The sequence below is a fragment of the Rattus norvegicus genome, chromosome 2, assembly GCF_036323735.1.
Source record: "Rattus norvegicus strain BN/NHsdMcwi chromosome 2, GRCr8, whole genome shotgun sequence".
Lineage (NCBI taxonomy): Eukaryota > Metazoa > Chordata > Mammalia > Rodentia > Muridae > Rattus > Rattus norvegicus.
The window spans coordinates 42,818,427-42,831,102 of NC_086020.1; the positions used below are offsets into that span (position 1 = coordinate 42,818,427).

General features: G+C 40.3%; 1 protein-coding gene and 1 long non-coding RNA gene across 12 annotated transcripts in view; one reads left to right on the top strand and one right to left on the bottom strand.

The window, feature by feature from the left end:
• The window catches only part of LOC120101082 (uncharacterized), a 31,029-nt gene extending 25,059 nt beyond the window's left edge, over positions 1-5,970 (bottom strand). For both annotated transcript variants that reach the window (XR_005501467.2, XR_005501465.2), the window contains exon 1: positions 5,805-5,970. This is a non-coding gene — a long non-coding RNA (uncharacterized LOC120101082). The remainder of the gene's footprint in view (positions 1-5,804) is intronic.
• Positions 1-12,676, top strand: part of Pde4d (phosphodiesterase 4D) — a 1,514,231-nt gene that overhangs the window by 1,070,090 nt on the left and 431,465 nt on the right. The gene's annotated exons all lie outside the window — the stretch shown is intronic.

The following is a 12,676-nucleotide window of genomic DNA, read 5'->3' on the forward strand; positions in this document are numbered from 1 at the left end:
CAGGTATACCTTTCTGACAAGTCCCCATGTCATACAGGGCTGCTTGATGATTTCTACTCCGTGAAGAATCTCTCTATTAGTCATTATGTCCACTGAGTCTTCACTACGGTGCATATGCATGTCGACTGACAACAAATAGTTTGCTACTCTCCAAACATCTTGATGTTTCCAAAGAGCCATATATAGACGTAGACTCAGAGAAGCAAACCACATCTATATAAAGATCATCTTGTTGTTTGGTCTAGTTTTAGTGTATTTAATTGCATCAATCTTGGAGGAAAAGAAAGATTTTCTAAACTTGGCCTCACAGATTTTTTTTAAGACAATGGAACATTTCATCCTAAATCTTTGGGTTTTACATTTGTCATATTATTATAAGCATATGAGCTTCAGGCAACCACGGATGTTTTAAGAGATTTTAATAAAGTTGAAAACTGCTGTCAATAAAAGTAGAAGGGCTCATTCTTATACAAATATTCTTTTAAAAAAATGAAATAATGAGGGTCCCATGTGCTATGTATAGAAACAATATTCCTACACGTATTTTAGGCATGCTATTGTGTTTCTTTAACTATCGGCTGTTGACTTGTATTAATATGGACTATACCAGACACATGTCATGCAATACTTATATGCTGAGGAAGGTTATGTCTGACTTCACATCCTTGTATTATTTCCCAACAATGTTCAATGATCTGAGGCTTAAAGTAATGGCCTGGAGGTAGTAACAAATTTAACCCGGCTAAAGAGCATGGTTAATTTGGCAGACTCCCAATAACTTTCCTTTATCTGCCCATCTCCTTCAGGATCTATAGCACTCAATCAGTCTGGGGCTAACACTCTTAGGATAGTGGATCTAGCACAAGATACAGGGGAGATTGCTCAGTGGGTAAGGCCACTTTTTCTGTGAGCCTAAGGTCCTGGTTTGAACATGTCCGTAGTAGCCAAAATGGAGAACATAGGCAGATTATCAAGAGCTCCCTAGCTAACCATTAAAGCCAAAACGGTGAGCTTCTGATTCAGTGAGAGACTATTTCAGTGAGGCCGAGGTAAATAGATGCTTACGGCTTGCTCAGAACTTCACCCACGGGTGTGTACCTCCACACTCATATGAATGCAACACACATGCACACACATGCACGAAAACAGCCAACATCTTCATTAGCAAAAGGAGTTAGGTTTTCTAAGGTTTAAGGCATGAAACTGTAAGTACAATTGCAGATATTTTGAAGTCGAGGAATCCTAAACTTTAGGGATGCTAAAAGTCCAACTTAAAAACATAAAGAATGCGTTGGCTCTTATACCACTACCCCTTCTTCTGTAAAATTCCCTGACCTTTAAGTGCAGGATTTGTGATGTAGAGAGATTAGCTGAAGCGAGGTGCCAGGATCATTTTTTTCTATGCACTTTATCAGTTGCAAATTTCTATAATTGTCTCTGTTGTAGAAAGAAGAGTCTTTGTTGAGTAGAGAGAGTCACACTGTCTTGTAGGAACGAGGATAAATATTTATAAAGCAGTTCAGGATTATGCTGGTTTAGTGAAGTGGCAGTTGTAGGATTTTCTCCAGGATATATGACCTCTCTAGCCCTTGGCTCAGTTTCTAATGGCGGACACAATTTCTTTATTGTTCAGTGACTCGTAAGCTCAATTAGAAAGCTGTTGGTTACTACCAAGTTATGAGTGCCACCGTTGCACTCTTAGGATTATCATGCTTGCTTGCCATTGTTTTAACTCACAGGAGTCATGACTAGTGGTTATTTTCCTCCTTTGGAAGCTTTCAGAGTTCTCAGGGGAAAGGTTTTCAGGTCAGGACCAGCTCAGATCCTACAGTTCCTATGTCTGAAGCTCCTAGTTTCCTCGGCACTACTGTTTTAACCTTCATTCTCAGTGAGATAACTAGGGCAACAACAATAGCCTATAATATTCTGGTAGCCTTCTGGACACCCTGACTCATGAGTCAGAAACTCATCAGTAGCATTTGTATCCTGGTATTGAGGGTTTTGTTCACAGTATATGGCTCATGAGGGAAGCATTGCTAGCCCAATGTATACAATTTCATTTCAACCATATATTTGTATGTATTCATATATAATTTTTAATAAATAATAATACAGTTCCTTAGGACTTTTTCAGACATCTTTGCTTTTATTTAACCTTCCTTATTCGCTCGGCTCTGTGTTGACCTCTCACTTTGTTTCTGCAATCTCTCTGCTTTCTAGTTTTCCTGGTTCCCCTCCAAATCACTTGCAGTCTTTGATTTCCCTCTCTGTTGTTCCTTCCTGTCCCATGCTACCATTTTATTTCCCTGGCTTCTACAGTTATTCCATGTTCTCTCCTTACCTCTGAGGATTTGGAGTTTGGAGCCGCAGATGAGAGCGAACACACAATATGATCCTGGCACCTAGCTTCAGCTAATCCCTCTACAACACAAATCCTGCACTTAAAGGTCAGGGAATTTTACAGAAGAAGGGGTAGAGTGGGATTGAGTTAACTTAAGCTCATTCTAGTTCCATCCATTTAATCTGCAAACTCCATGGTTTCAGTTTCCTTTATAGCTGAATAGTATTTCATAGGGTATGTGTAGCACACTATCAGTATCCATTCACCAGATGAAGGACATTTTGGTTGAATCTGTCTCCTAGCGAATGTGAATAGAGCAGCAGTAAACATGGATGAGCAAGTGTCTGTAGAGTTCGATGGAGTCGTTGGGCATAGCTCATGGAGTGGCACCGATGGGTAACATGGGCACATCAGTGGCAGGTCACCCAGTGATGTTGCATGATCCATCTTTTAGTATTATCTTTAAAGGACATTAATCATACCAGAATACCAAGCTAGCCTTCAGTGTGATGATTTAGGGAACAGACTTGAAATTTAAACAGATGCCATTTTTAATTTCTTACTAAGTAAGCAAAAACCCTTGTCTGAACAGCATCGTCCATCTTTTCATAGCTACTGAAGAAGACAGGAAACAATGTGATGTTATTTACTCATACCATATTTAGAGCGAGAGAGAGAGAGAGAGAGAGAGAGAGAGAGAGAGAGAGAGAGAGAGAACTTTCCTTTAGAAGTTGTTCTAAATCAAGCAAGTTGAAAACATTCAGATGGGTGGTTTTGGACCACTGATCTAGCAGTGTCTTAGAGCACGGGAAGTATCCCTGATTCTGCACCGTTGCCGTCATAAATTAAGTGCTGAGAGGAGGAGGCTTGCAATTATTTTATCGTCAGAGATGGACTCGTCTATGCCAAATCACCAAAACCAAAAGCAGGCAGTTACTACAGCCCAATAGTCCCAATTAATGCTGGTGGCATTGATCCTGCAAGAATGTGATGGAAGGCAAGTCAATGTGTGTTCTACAAGCATCATCTGACATACTTGCAAGGCATAAACAAAAACAAACTTAACAACGAAGTAACTGCCCATTGAGCAGGTTTTTTTCCTAAATTTCAGTATATATTTTAATTTTCAAAAGAATGGGAATTCAAAGTCTGTGATCTATGTCAATAAAAAGTTAATGCATAAAACAAAAAATACCCAAGTAATTATTATCATAATAACATTCCACAGCAAAGGATTGTGGGTAGTAAGCCCTCTGTTCCCAGTCAAAATGTGATCCATGAAACAGTAGTTCCCTGGACCCTTCATCCCTGGGAGTTTCACATAAATACAGATTCTTGGACCCTGACCTACACCTCCTGGGACAAAAATTGCATTTTAACAAGCTCCCTGGTGATTCCTTCCACATCCATTGTAAGAAATACCAAGCCGAGGCAATACCTAAGAGGCTCATTATGAATTTTTCCATCAAGTGTATTAGATCCTAATAGCACCATGTGAATCCACATTATTCTTAATAGACTGCTCTAGCATATGCTTTGAAAAGCTGTTTTCATCAAGGGAGCTTAGTGGGTTTTGTTTCAATAGCTAGCCTTGGAATGTAGGCATCTACTATATTCAGAGACTTTTTCAAACCTTTAAGTCATACACTGCTTATATTTCAAAAGCATAAATTAGCCAAGCCTACTTTGAAAAGTGTGATGCTTTGAGTCGGCAGTCAGGTACAAGCGCGATCAGGTGAAAGAAATGTTGGGAATACAGAAACGAGTATGAGCTTGAATCAGAACGCCCAGACAGGAAGGAAACACTATTGCCTTTCTATTGGATGCTATTACAAGCTACACCATGACCCTTTAAAACCAATGTCCACTCATTTCAGGCAGACTCATCTCTTTCTCATCTATAGCCAGCTCTGTCTTACTGTGTTAACTTTGCTTCTAGAAAAGCAGCTTCTCTTTCCATGATGCTCTATTAGGGTATCAATGTTCTCTTGAATCTAGGAATCTAGGTGCACAAGACACCTGAAATTTCTCTGTCCCTTGGCACTATGAAGTTTATCCTGAATGTTTTCTGTTCTTTAAGCTAACTACTCGTAACCTAATAATTGCCTTATCCTGCCCTACTGGTTCTATGTTACCTTCCCTCCTTTCTTCCTCTTTTTTTCATCTGTCTTTTATTTTTTCTTTTTTTCCTTGTCCTAGGATGGAACTCATGACTTTAGGGCCCCGGAGCAAGTAATCTACTGTGGAGAAAATAATCCCTCATTCTTGCCTGAAGTTTTGACCCAAAGATGAGCAAATGACCAAAATTCCAAGTGGGATCCAACTGGTGCAGGCTGTCAGAGTCTCTTCCCACTCTATCCAGGACACTGTCCGTCAGTGTTTGTGATTTTACATCCCCTTGGCTTCTTTTGTCTCCGTGGACAGTTATCACATCATGACTTAACTAGCCAGTATCTAATTAGGTATTTTTCTTCTTACCTAAGGGCAAATTTTCTAACACAACTACTTGTAAGTCCACCTCAGTAGATCAGGGCCATTATGTTCCTTTTATATCCTCATTCTGGTACTCACTATCTAGCTAGCTAGCTGTCTTTGCTACCCAGAAGTCATTTTGTGTTTAACCAAGCTATACTCTTTCCCAATAAGACTTGCTGGTGTCACTTTAGTCTTTTTATCATATCGTGAGCTTTGCCACGGGGTCTCTATTGATTTTTATTTACTTTTGTCATTATTACTTACACAAGGTCTTGCTGTGTAGCTCAGATGACCATTAATTCACTAAGCAGCCCAAGGTGATGTTGGGCTCCTTGGAGCCCCCATTGCTCCAGCTCTGACAAGGACCACTCGCACGTGCTACCGTGTCTGGATCCATGGCTGAAGTACAAGATGTGCATTTGTGTTTTTCCACCTGTGTATATATCTTTGTGTGTCACTTAGCCACAAGACCTTCGGATTAGCTTGTCGTGCTGTCAAGGGTATTCTGGGCCTTTAAGTATACAGCTCAGGATGGCTGACTTCTGACAACTTCAAAAGGAGAAGTTAAGGCATATTATATCTTATTTAACACAAAGGTGCTTAACTAATGCCTTTTAGTTAATGTAGCATCATTTGTTAGCAAAGTAGAGATTAAAATGAAAGCAGTACATGATAGAAAGTTTACTTACTTTTTTTCTATTTTTTTTTTGGGGGGGGGAGGGCATGGGTACCATGGCACCTGTATGACAGTCAGAGGAAACTTCTAGAGATTTTTTTTTCTTTTCTTCTACCAATTTCATCCAGTGATAAAACTCAGGTCATCAGCCTTGGTGCAGTGTCCAGCACCACCGAGCCATCTCACTAGTTGGAGAAGGCTACCTTCTAATGCGCCTTTATCATTTATTCTTTTTATCGTCTATGTGTGTTAGCCAAGCACCACTGATTTTAAAACAATTTAGAACCCATGACTCAGAAGTGGATGACTCACCAAAATTATAGACGAACTCCTTTCCACAGATGCTCCTTGTTAATTAAATACCCGAGACGGCAGCACCACAACAGGAGGGATTGGTATATAGCATAGAGACAGAACTGTGGAACAGTTCTTTTCTTCTGCTGGAGACCCCTTAGCTGCCTGACATGGAAGGATTCTGATGAAGTAATAAAGAGCCATCCTTTACTTTGGAACACAGAGCTGGGATGTTTGGAGGTGCATTTCATGGTATCTCATTAGGATCCAGCACTCTGAGCTTCATCCCTCTGGTCTCGAAAGTGTTAACAGGATACATCAATCACAACAAACCTTTTCTCTTTTTCCTTTTTTTTTTCTTTTTTTTTTTTTTTTGCATCTTACTTTTCTTGGCGCTTAAGAAAGGAACGCTTTATGAAAATAGTGCTAGAAAATGGACAGCGTTTGGTCAGTGTTTTGATTAACAACATTTTACCAAAAATAACCATTTACGAACTTTTGGTAAATTTTTATAAACGTCTGCATTCGCTTATTCTCTGTAGAGGTTCTCTCATGCACAAACACCTCGCAGTTCCTGTTTCACAGTGGGACTGCAGCACATTACATATTCACATCTTTGTCGGCATTTTATCTGTGAGATTAGTTCTTAAATTGGCAAACCAAAAGTAGCTTTAATTTTACAAGCATTTCTGTGATAGTGAAAGATGAACGTGGGTCGGGTGGTGCATGCCAGTAAGGATTCAGGGGGTCGAAGCTAGAGGAAGAGCAATCGAGTTTAACCTACATTGCTTAGACAGGAAGAAATCTGGAAAGTGAGAATAAACAAAATATCTTCCAAACATAAAATGGCAAAAAAAAAAAAAAAGAAAAAAAGAATATGAGATAAACTGTAAGGAGAGACTCCTATTGTCATTCCAAAGGACTTTGATCCCTCCTCTTTGGTTCTGCATAAAAGGCAAGCCAGTTTCTGAAACATGGTTAATGTTATAAATCAATAGATTTATGAGAGCTTTCCTTTCCCTGACTTTAAAAACAAAGCCGGGAAGGGAAAGAAAAAATGCTGTGAAGCATACAACCGTGTTTTAAACCATATATATCTTCTAGATATCATGTCACGTGTTCAAACCCCCCAAGCAAAGGTGAGCAGAGTTCAACTGTGAGCAACCCTGTGTGCATAAGAGGCACTGTGAGTTCCTGCAGGGAAACTTCTAGAGACCGATGGGCTTAGCAGGACTGTTTCAGGATGGAGCTTGGCTATCAGTTCTTCACTGTCTCCATGCAGTTTGGGGTGCAGAGTTTTGTTTCCTTCTTTGGGTGGTACTGAAGTGCTGATGTGAGAAACAGCTTTCTCTTCAAAGAGGGTAAGAGATCAGTTACTCTGGAGACAAATCAGCCCAAGTTTCGTATTTAAACATGGCAACAATTGTATTAGTAATGGAACAAAGACAACTTTAAATCATGACACTTTAAATTCACTGGTGGGAACATCAGGTAGGCGGTGGCTTACAGCACAGATGATAGATCCAATGACCTCCTTAGTATTGGGTCTGATGGAAGGTAGTCTATGAATACATTTCCAAAGCTTTCACCTAATGGACACGAGGCGTTAGGTCAGACAAGGAGCAGCTATTATAGGGGCTTAAATATAGTCCTGTATGCACTATACTTCAGTCCTGGGTTTGCAACATTCCATCTTTTTCAACAATTGTTAAAGTTATATTTGGTTGATTAGTCCGGTAGACAACGAGTCAATGTAAGCTATGGCTTCTTTCTGGGAATTTCAAATGTTTATGACTCTAATTCTTTATAAAAGGAAACATTTGTTAATATTTAAAACCCCAGCTCATTGAAGTAGATAAGCAGGGTTTATTTGGGGGGGGGGGGTTGGGGTGAAGAAAGAATTTCTCTGGCCAAAGTACTGACTTGCATTTCTATTGCCAATTACCCAATTTATATATTTTACTTTTAGGGCTGGTTTAATTATCAGCTCTTTGGCCAGGGACTGGGGAAAGGCTCCTGACAGATGTTCTATTTTAAGGCTAAAATGTTTCTTTAAACGATCAGCCCTGGGAACCTTGGAAAGTCATTGTTGTCCTACCCCTAACCTGTTCTGCCCTTGGGGGAGGGGGTGACTCTTACACAGGCTGACTGAAATCAACTCCCTGTAATAAGGGAGCCTCTCTGTACTGTGAGGAGGTTCCCCACGCTCAAGGCTGTGAGAATCATGGGCATCTCAAGATTATCCTGAGAATGGTAAATATGATACGTAAGAAACTACAACCTTCCCCCAGCCTTGTGATAACATGGGTTAAGAATCGCTTACAGTTTTTCTGGCTCTCTTAAAAATCATATTGTTTCCTCAAAGTACGGCTTCAGTACACTAAGGGTTACTCTGGTGACCCAAATAATTTAGTTAATGTTCATCTTAAGCATCTGACACATACCCAGAAGTCACCTGGCACTGGGAGATCACCCTTCCCAGCCACGGGGTTATCATTTGTTTAAAGTAGTGCTCCGTGGAGCTGTTTGTGTGTGGCTAGCAACGGTCTCTAAGTCTTGAGTTTATGAGAGAACAAAGTGCACTCCAGCACCGTGACTTACATACAAGTGTTTACCGTGAGTCACAACGCTCGCTTTAAGTCTGCACCTCAAATAAACATTCCTTTGACCTGATATTCTCACATTTCTACATAATCTGAGTTCACGAACAAATAGAGTTAATAACACTTACATGATAGCCACTCGATGGATTGATTCTTTTGGCTCTTGAGTCTTACCCTGGCAGACAGGCTAGCCCCAGACACAGCAATGAGTCCCGTTCTCTTCCCTCAGCCGTCTATGTTCTAGAACCGTACACACAAGCCACGATTCCTGACTTATTTGTTTGTTTTTCTTTATGAAACTGAACTGACCATCATGTTTGTTTTATTTGACTTCTATTTGCGATACATTACATTTTACAGTTTGTGAATTTGGGAGATGATGCAGTTTTTCTGAAGCTGAGTTTCCATTTCTTTTAATCTCGGTAAATGCTAGTTCCCATTGACGTAATATTATTTTTCATTCAAGACACTCCTTATCTGGAACAGAAATTAACGTTAAAACCTTTTTATCTTCTCAATTATCAAGAACTACTACCTTCGTATGTTAGCACTTATCAATAATCAGCAAAGGTTGAGTGATTAGCAAATAACTAAGAACTTAACTTCACTTACATTTTCTATATTCCGGGGAAGGCATGTATAGAACTGTAAAGTGCCTCAAGTATTTCTGAAGCAAAGAAATGGGATCTAGTATAAGGATACACTTATGGCCTTTCTGTGTACACCCATCTATAAACACACTTGTATATAAGTATAAATACACCCTAATCACACACAAGCAAAAATAAATATTAAGTAAAAACACAAGTATAACTGTCCAGGTGGAAGGCCAAAGTTTTAGGGATGGTACTAGGGCAGGTAACTCTTCCAGAACTAACCAGGAAGTTAAATGATTTGGGATGTTTGACGCATGATGGCTGAGTCTGGAAAGAAGCAGAAAGAGGGAATATAGAGTTGAGTGTTATAGACAGCACCAGGGCCCTTCTGCTTAGCTAGTGGAGAACGCAGTGTAAGGGGACATGTGTAGCCACTCAAGGCCATTAGTAGCCTGGACTCTAAGTGAAGGCTAGAGACAAGGGTGTCTTAGATTAGTAAACAAATATAATAACAAAATAATTCTTTTGTGCCCGCAAGAAGGAACTCTAGGTGTTGTGAACCTTGATTGATCAGTACCATAAAACAAAACAACAACCCTTTCTGCTAAATACAGGGGGAAAAAACTACTGATTATTGTCTGTCTCCTGTCTCCTCACTTTACGAGGCTTGGGGGCTTCTCTCTTATCAAGATGAGATCTGTCTAGATTTATTTATACTTGACTGCTTTATGCAAGATGAGCCAGGTTTCTCCCACATCATACCAGGAGTGTGCATCTATAAGCACAGGGGTCTACTGCCAGCAACCCTCCTCTTCACCCCTCCCTACTGACAGGCACGGTGTTCTGTCTTCTGGTCCTAGTGTCATGGTTTCCTAGCAATAGAACTTTCTTAGTCAATAGTTATTTTTTTATAATTCCTTTGGCTTTGGAATATCTATGGTTAACTCTAATTCACTCTCCCGAGGCCAGCACGTTTCTTTATTTCAGATGGACAAGGTCCTTGTGTTAACCACCCAGATTTATTCATTACACACCATCAACTTACATCCATCTTCACAAGACGCTCTACTCTGTCCACCTGTGCCATTTGAATAATCACTTTCTATAATCAGTAACCTTTCAAAATATAAATATAAAATTTTGCAAAGTATGTGAAAAAAATTGTGTGGCTGGCTCAGTGGAAAGACACTTGTCTCCAAGCCTGATGATCTGAGGTCAGTCCATGGAATCTACATGATAAAAGGGGAGAACCAAGTCCTGCCAGTTGTCTAGGAGAGAAATGATTTCTTTAAATTGTCCTCTGCCCTCTGCACATGTGTGGTGGCATGAACCCTCCCCCACCTACACCTCACACTGTCCTTTCCCCAAAGTAAATAAATATAGTAAAAATGTAAGTTCTCTAAAGGAAAAATTTTAATGCATCTTTAAGACAAAATGTGTGTACTTAGATGGTTGTTTATAAGCAATTGTTTTTAATCTCATAAAAACAAATGAAATATTGACATTCTGTAAATTGGTAGTTGAAATAGAAATCTTATGATTTTAACAATTAGAAATGTAAAGAGAGGTAGTCAGTCTTTAGCCCCTGCGACTTGTGTTGAATTTTTCTTTGAACAAAGATTCCAGGACACTTGGCCCCTTCTCCATCATTTTAAACATATTTTTGTCTGTTATTATAAAATACCTTTGCCTGTGCACCTTGGGTTTCTCCAAGCAGCATCTCTCTGCATAGCATGTTCTTTTCATCCCAAATATCATGAGCCTCCTTACCTCTGCACTCCATTATTTCATTAGTGTGTAGTTCAACTCTAAGCTCCTTTTGATTGGCTTCCTAGGCCCACTGTGCTAGGCACTGATGAACTGTGAATATATACTTGGTAAAACAGAGATATGGTTTTATTTAATAGCAGTAGGAGGGGAGAATGGCTGGCCTCTCCCTTTAGAGAGCACAGGATTTCCACTTCCAGGGCTCACTCCTGACTCAGTCTTCAACCCTCTGCTCACAAGCTTATTGCTGTCCTCCCCTAAGTTGATGCTGAAGATTCTTGCCTGTTCCTGCCCTGTGGAAGTTGTTCTGAACAGCAAGTAGGTCACATTGCCTTTTTCTCTTAAAAAAAAAAGCAAGCCATTTACTGGCTGCTTCTATCCCTTAGTCAAGTTATAACTGTGCCTTTGAAGCACTTACGTGTTTTGACCTCCACTACCCCTTGCAAACTCCCTGGTTTGAACTCTTCTCTGTCCTCTTCTCTCTCTTCACTCTGGTTCTATGGATTTTCCATGAGGACAAGCCATTCCGCATCACAACCCTTGACCTCAGTGTTCCAAAGACTGCAGAGTCTGTTTCTCCACCACCCCCACATCTGCATGACTAATCCACCCTACCCCTGGGTGGCTCCTATGTATCTGTGGCACTTTCTTGCGCATCCTTTTCCTCAGAGGACCTTACACCTTCTACAGTTTTCCCTCTATTTCTTTAGTAGTCCTCTTCAGCCGACAAAAATAGAAGCTCTGTGAGGACCTGAGCCCTTGCCCATGTCTTCATTTTTTGAATTCACAAGAGCTAAATAGTACCTGCCATATCATAGATGTTCAATGAATGTTTGTGAAGGGAAGCTATAAAAAGGGAGGAAGAAAAGAGGGGAAGATGGTAGGTGAGGAAGGAGAGGGATGTTAGAAAGGAGACAAACCAGGGAGGAAGGCAAGACATGGTAGAATCCTCTGTTAGTATGTCTCTAGCAATTCTTCAGACCACTCTTTCTCTCTTAAACTACTCTTAAACTCCGGCCCAGGGCCTTTAAAAGGCATCATTTTTCGGCATAGACTCTAAAGTTGCTCTATTGACTTTGTGTTTATTTTCAGGCCTAACCCAGACCTTTTTATAGCAAATGGAATTGGCTTCCCGGACATATTAGTAGCATAGAGTTTCTTCTTTACGCTAAGGTGTTTTAATGTAGTTTACTCTACTTCAGGGTTTACAAAAAATAGATAATGATACTTTGAGAACTGGGATGGCAAAATCATGAACTATGAGTGTGGATGAGGAAAAATTACGAACTAGTAGAAAAAGAATCCCTCTTTTCTTTAAGGTCTGTAATCCCCAAATCAGCCATAAAACCTTGCCTGACTATTGTCCCTAGACGCTCCTTGTCACTTGTCACTTGCTTTTGGTTACACTGTCATAGACAGACTGAAACTTCAGTCACCTTATCACCTATCACTCCCTGTCACTTGAGTGGTCCAGTTCTTCTGCCTTTCTTTAAATCCCTGTAAGGCCATGGTGTGGGTGATCATGTCTCACCCCGGCCTCAGCAACCCCTCCAGCACACAGCCCAGCACCAACACAACAGAAATACAATGATATCTATTTGCTGTTCTCATGGTGACATTCCCACAATGGAAGATTGGAGTGTCCCTGCATCACAATAACCTAAACATGCTTTATCAGCACATTCTCATAACCAAAGAACGATGACATACAATTGACATGCTATGTTACAAAATCGAAGTCGCCTCTCTCCTGACCGTAAGAGAATACATCAGGGCTTGGTGGTGCCTGTCTTTAATCTCAGTGCTTGGGAGGCAGAGGGAGGCGGATCTTTGTGAGTTTAAGGCCAGCTTGGTCTACAAAACAAGTTCCAGGACAACCAGGACTGTTACACAGAGAAATGCTGTCTTGAAAATAACAACAACA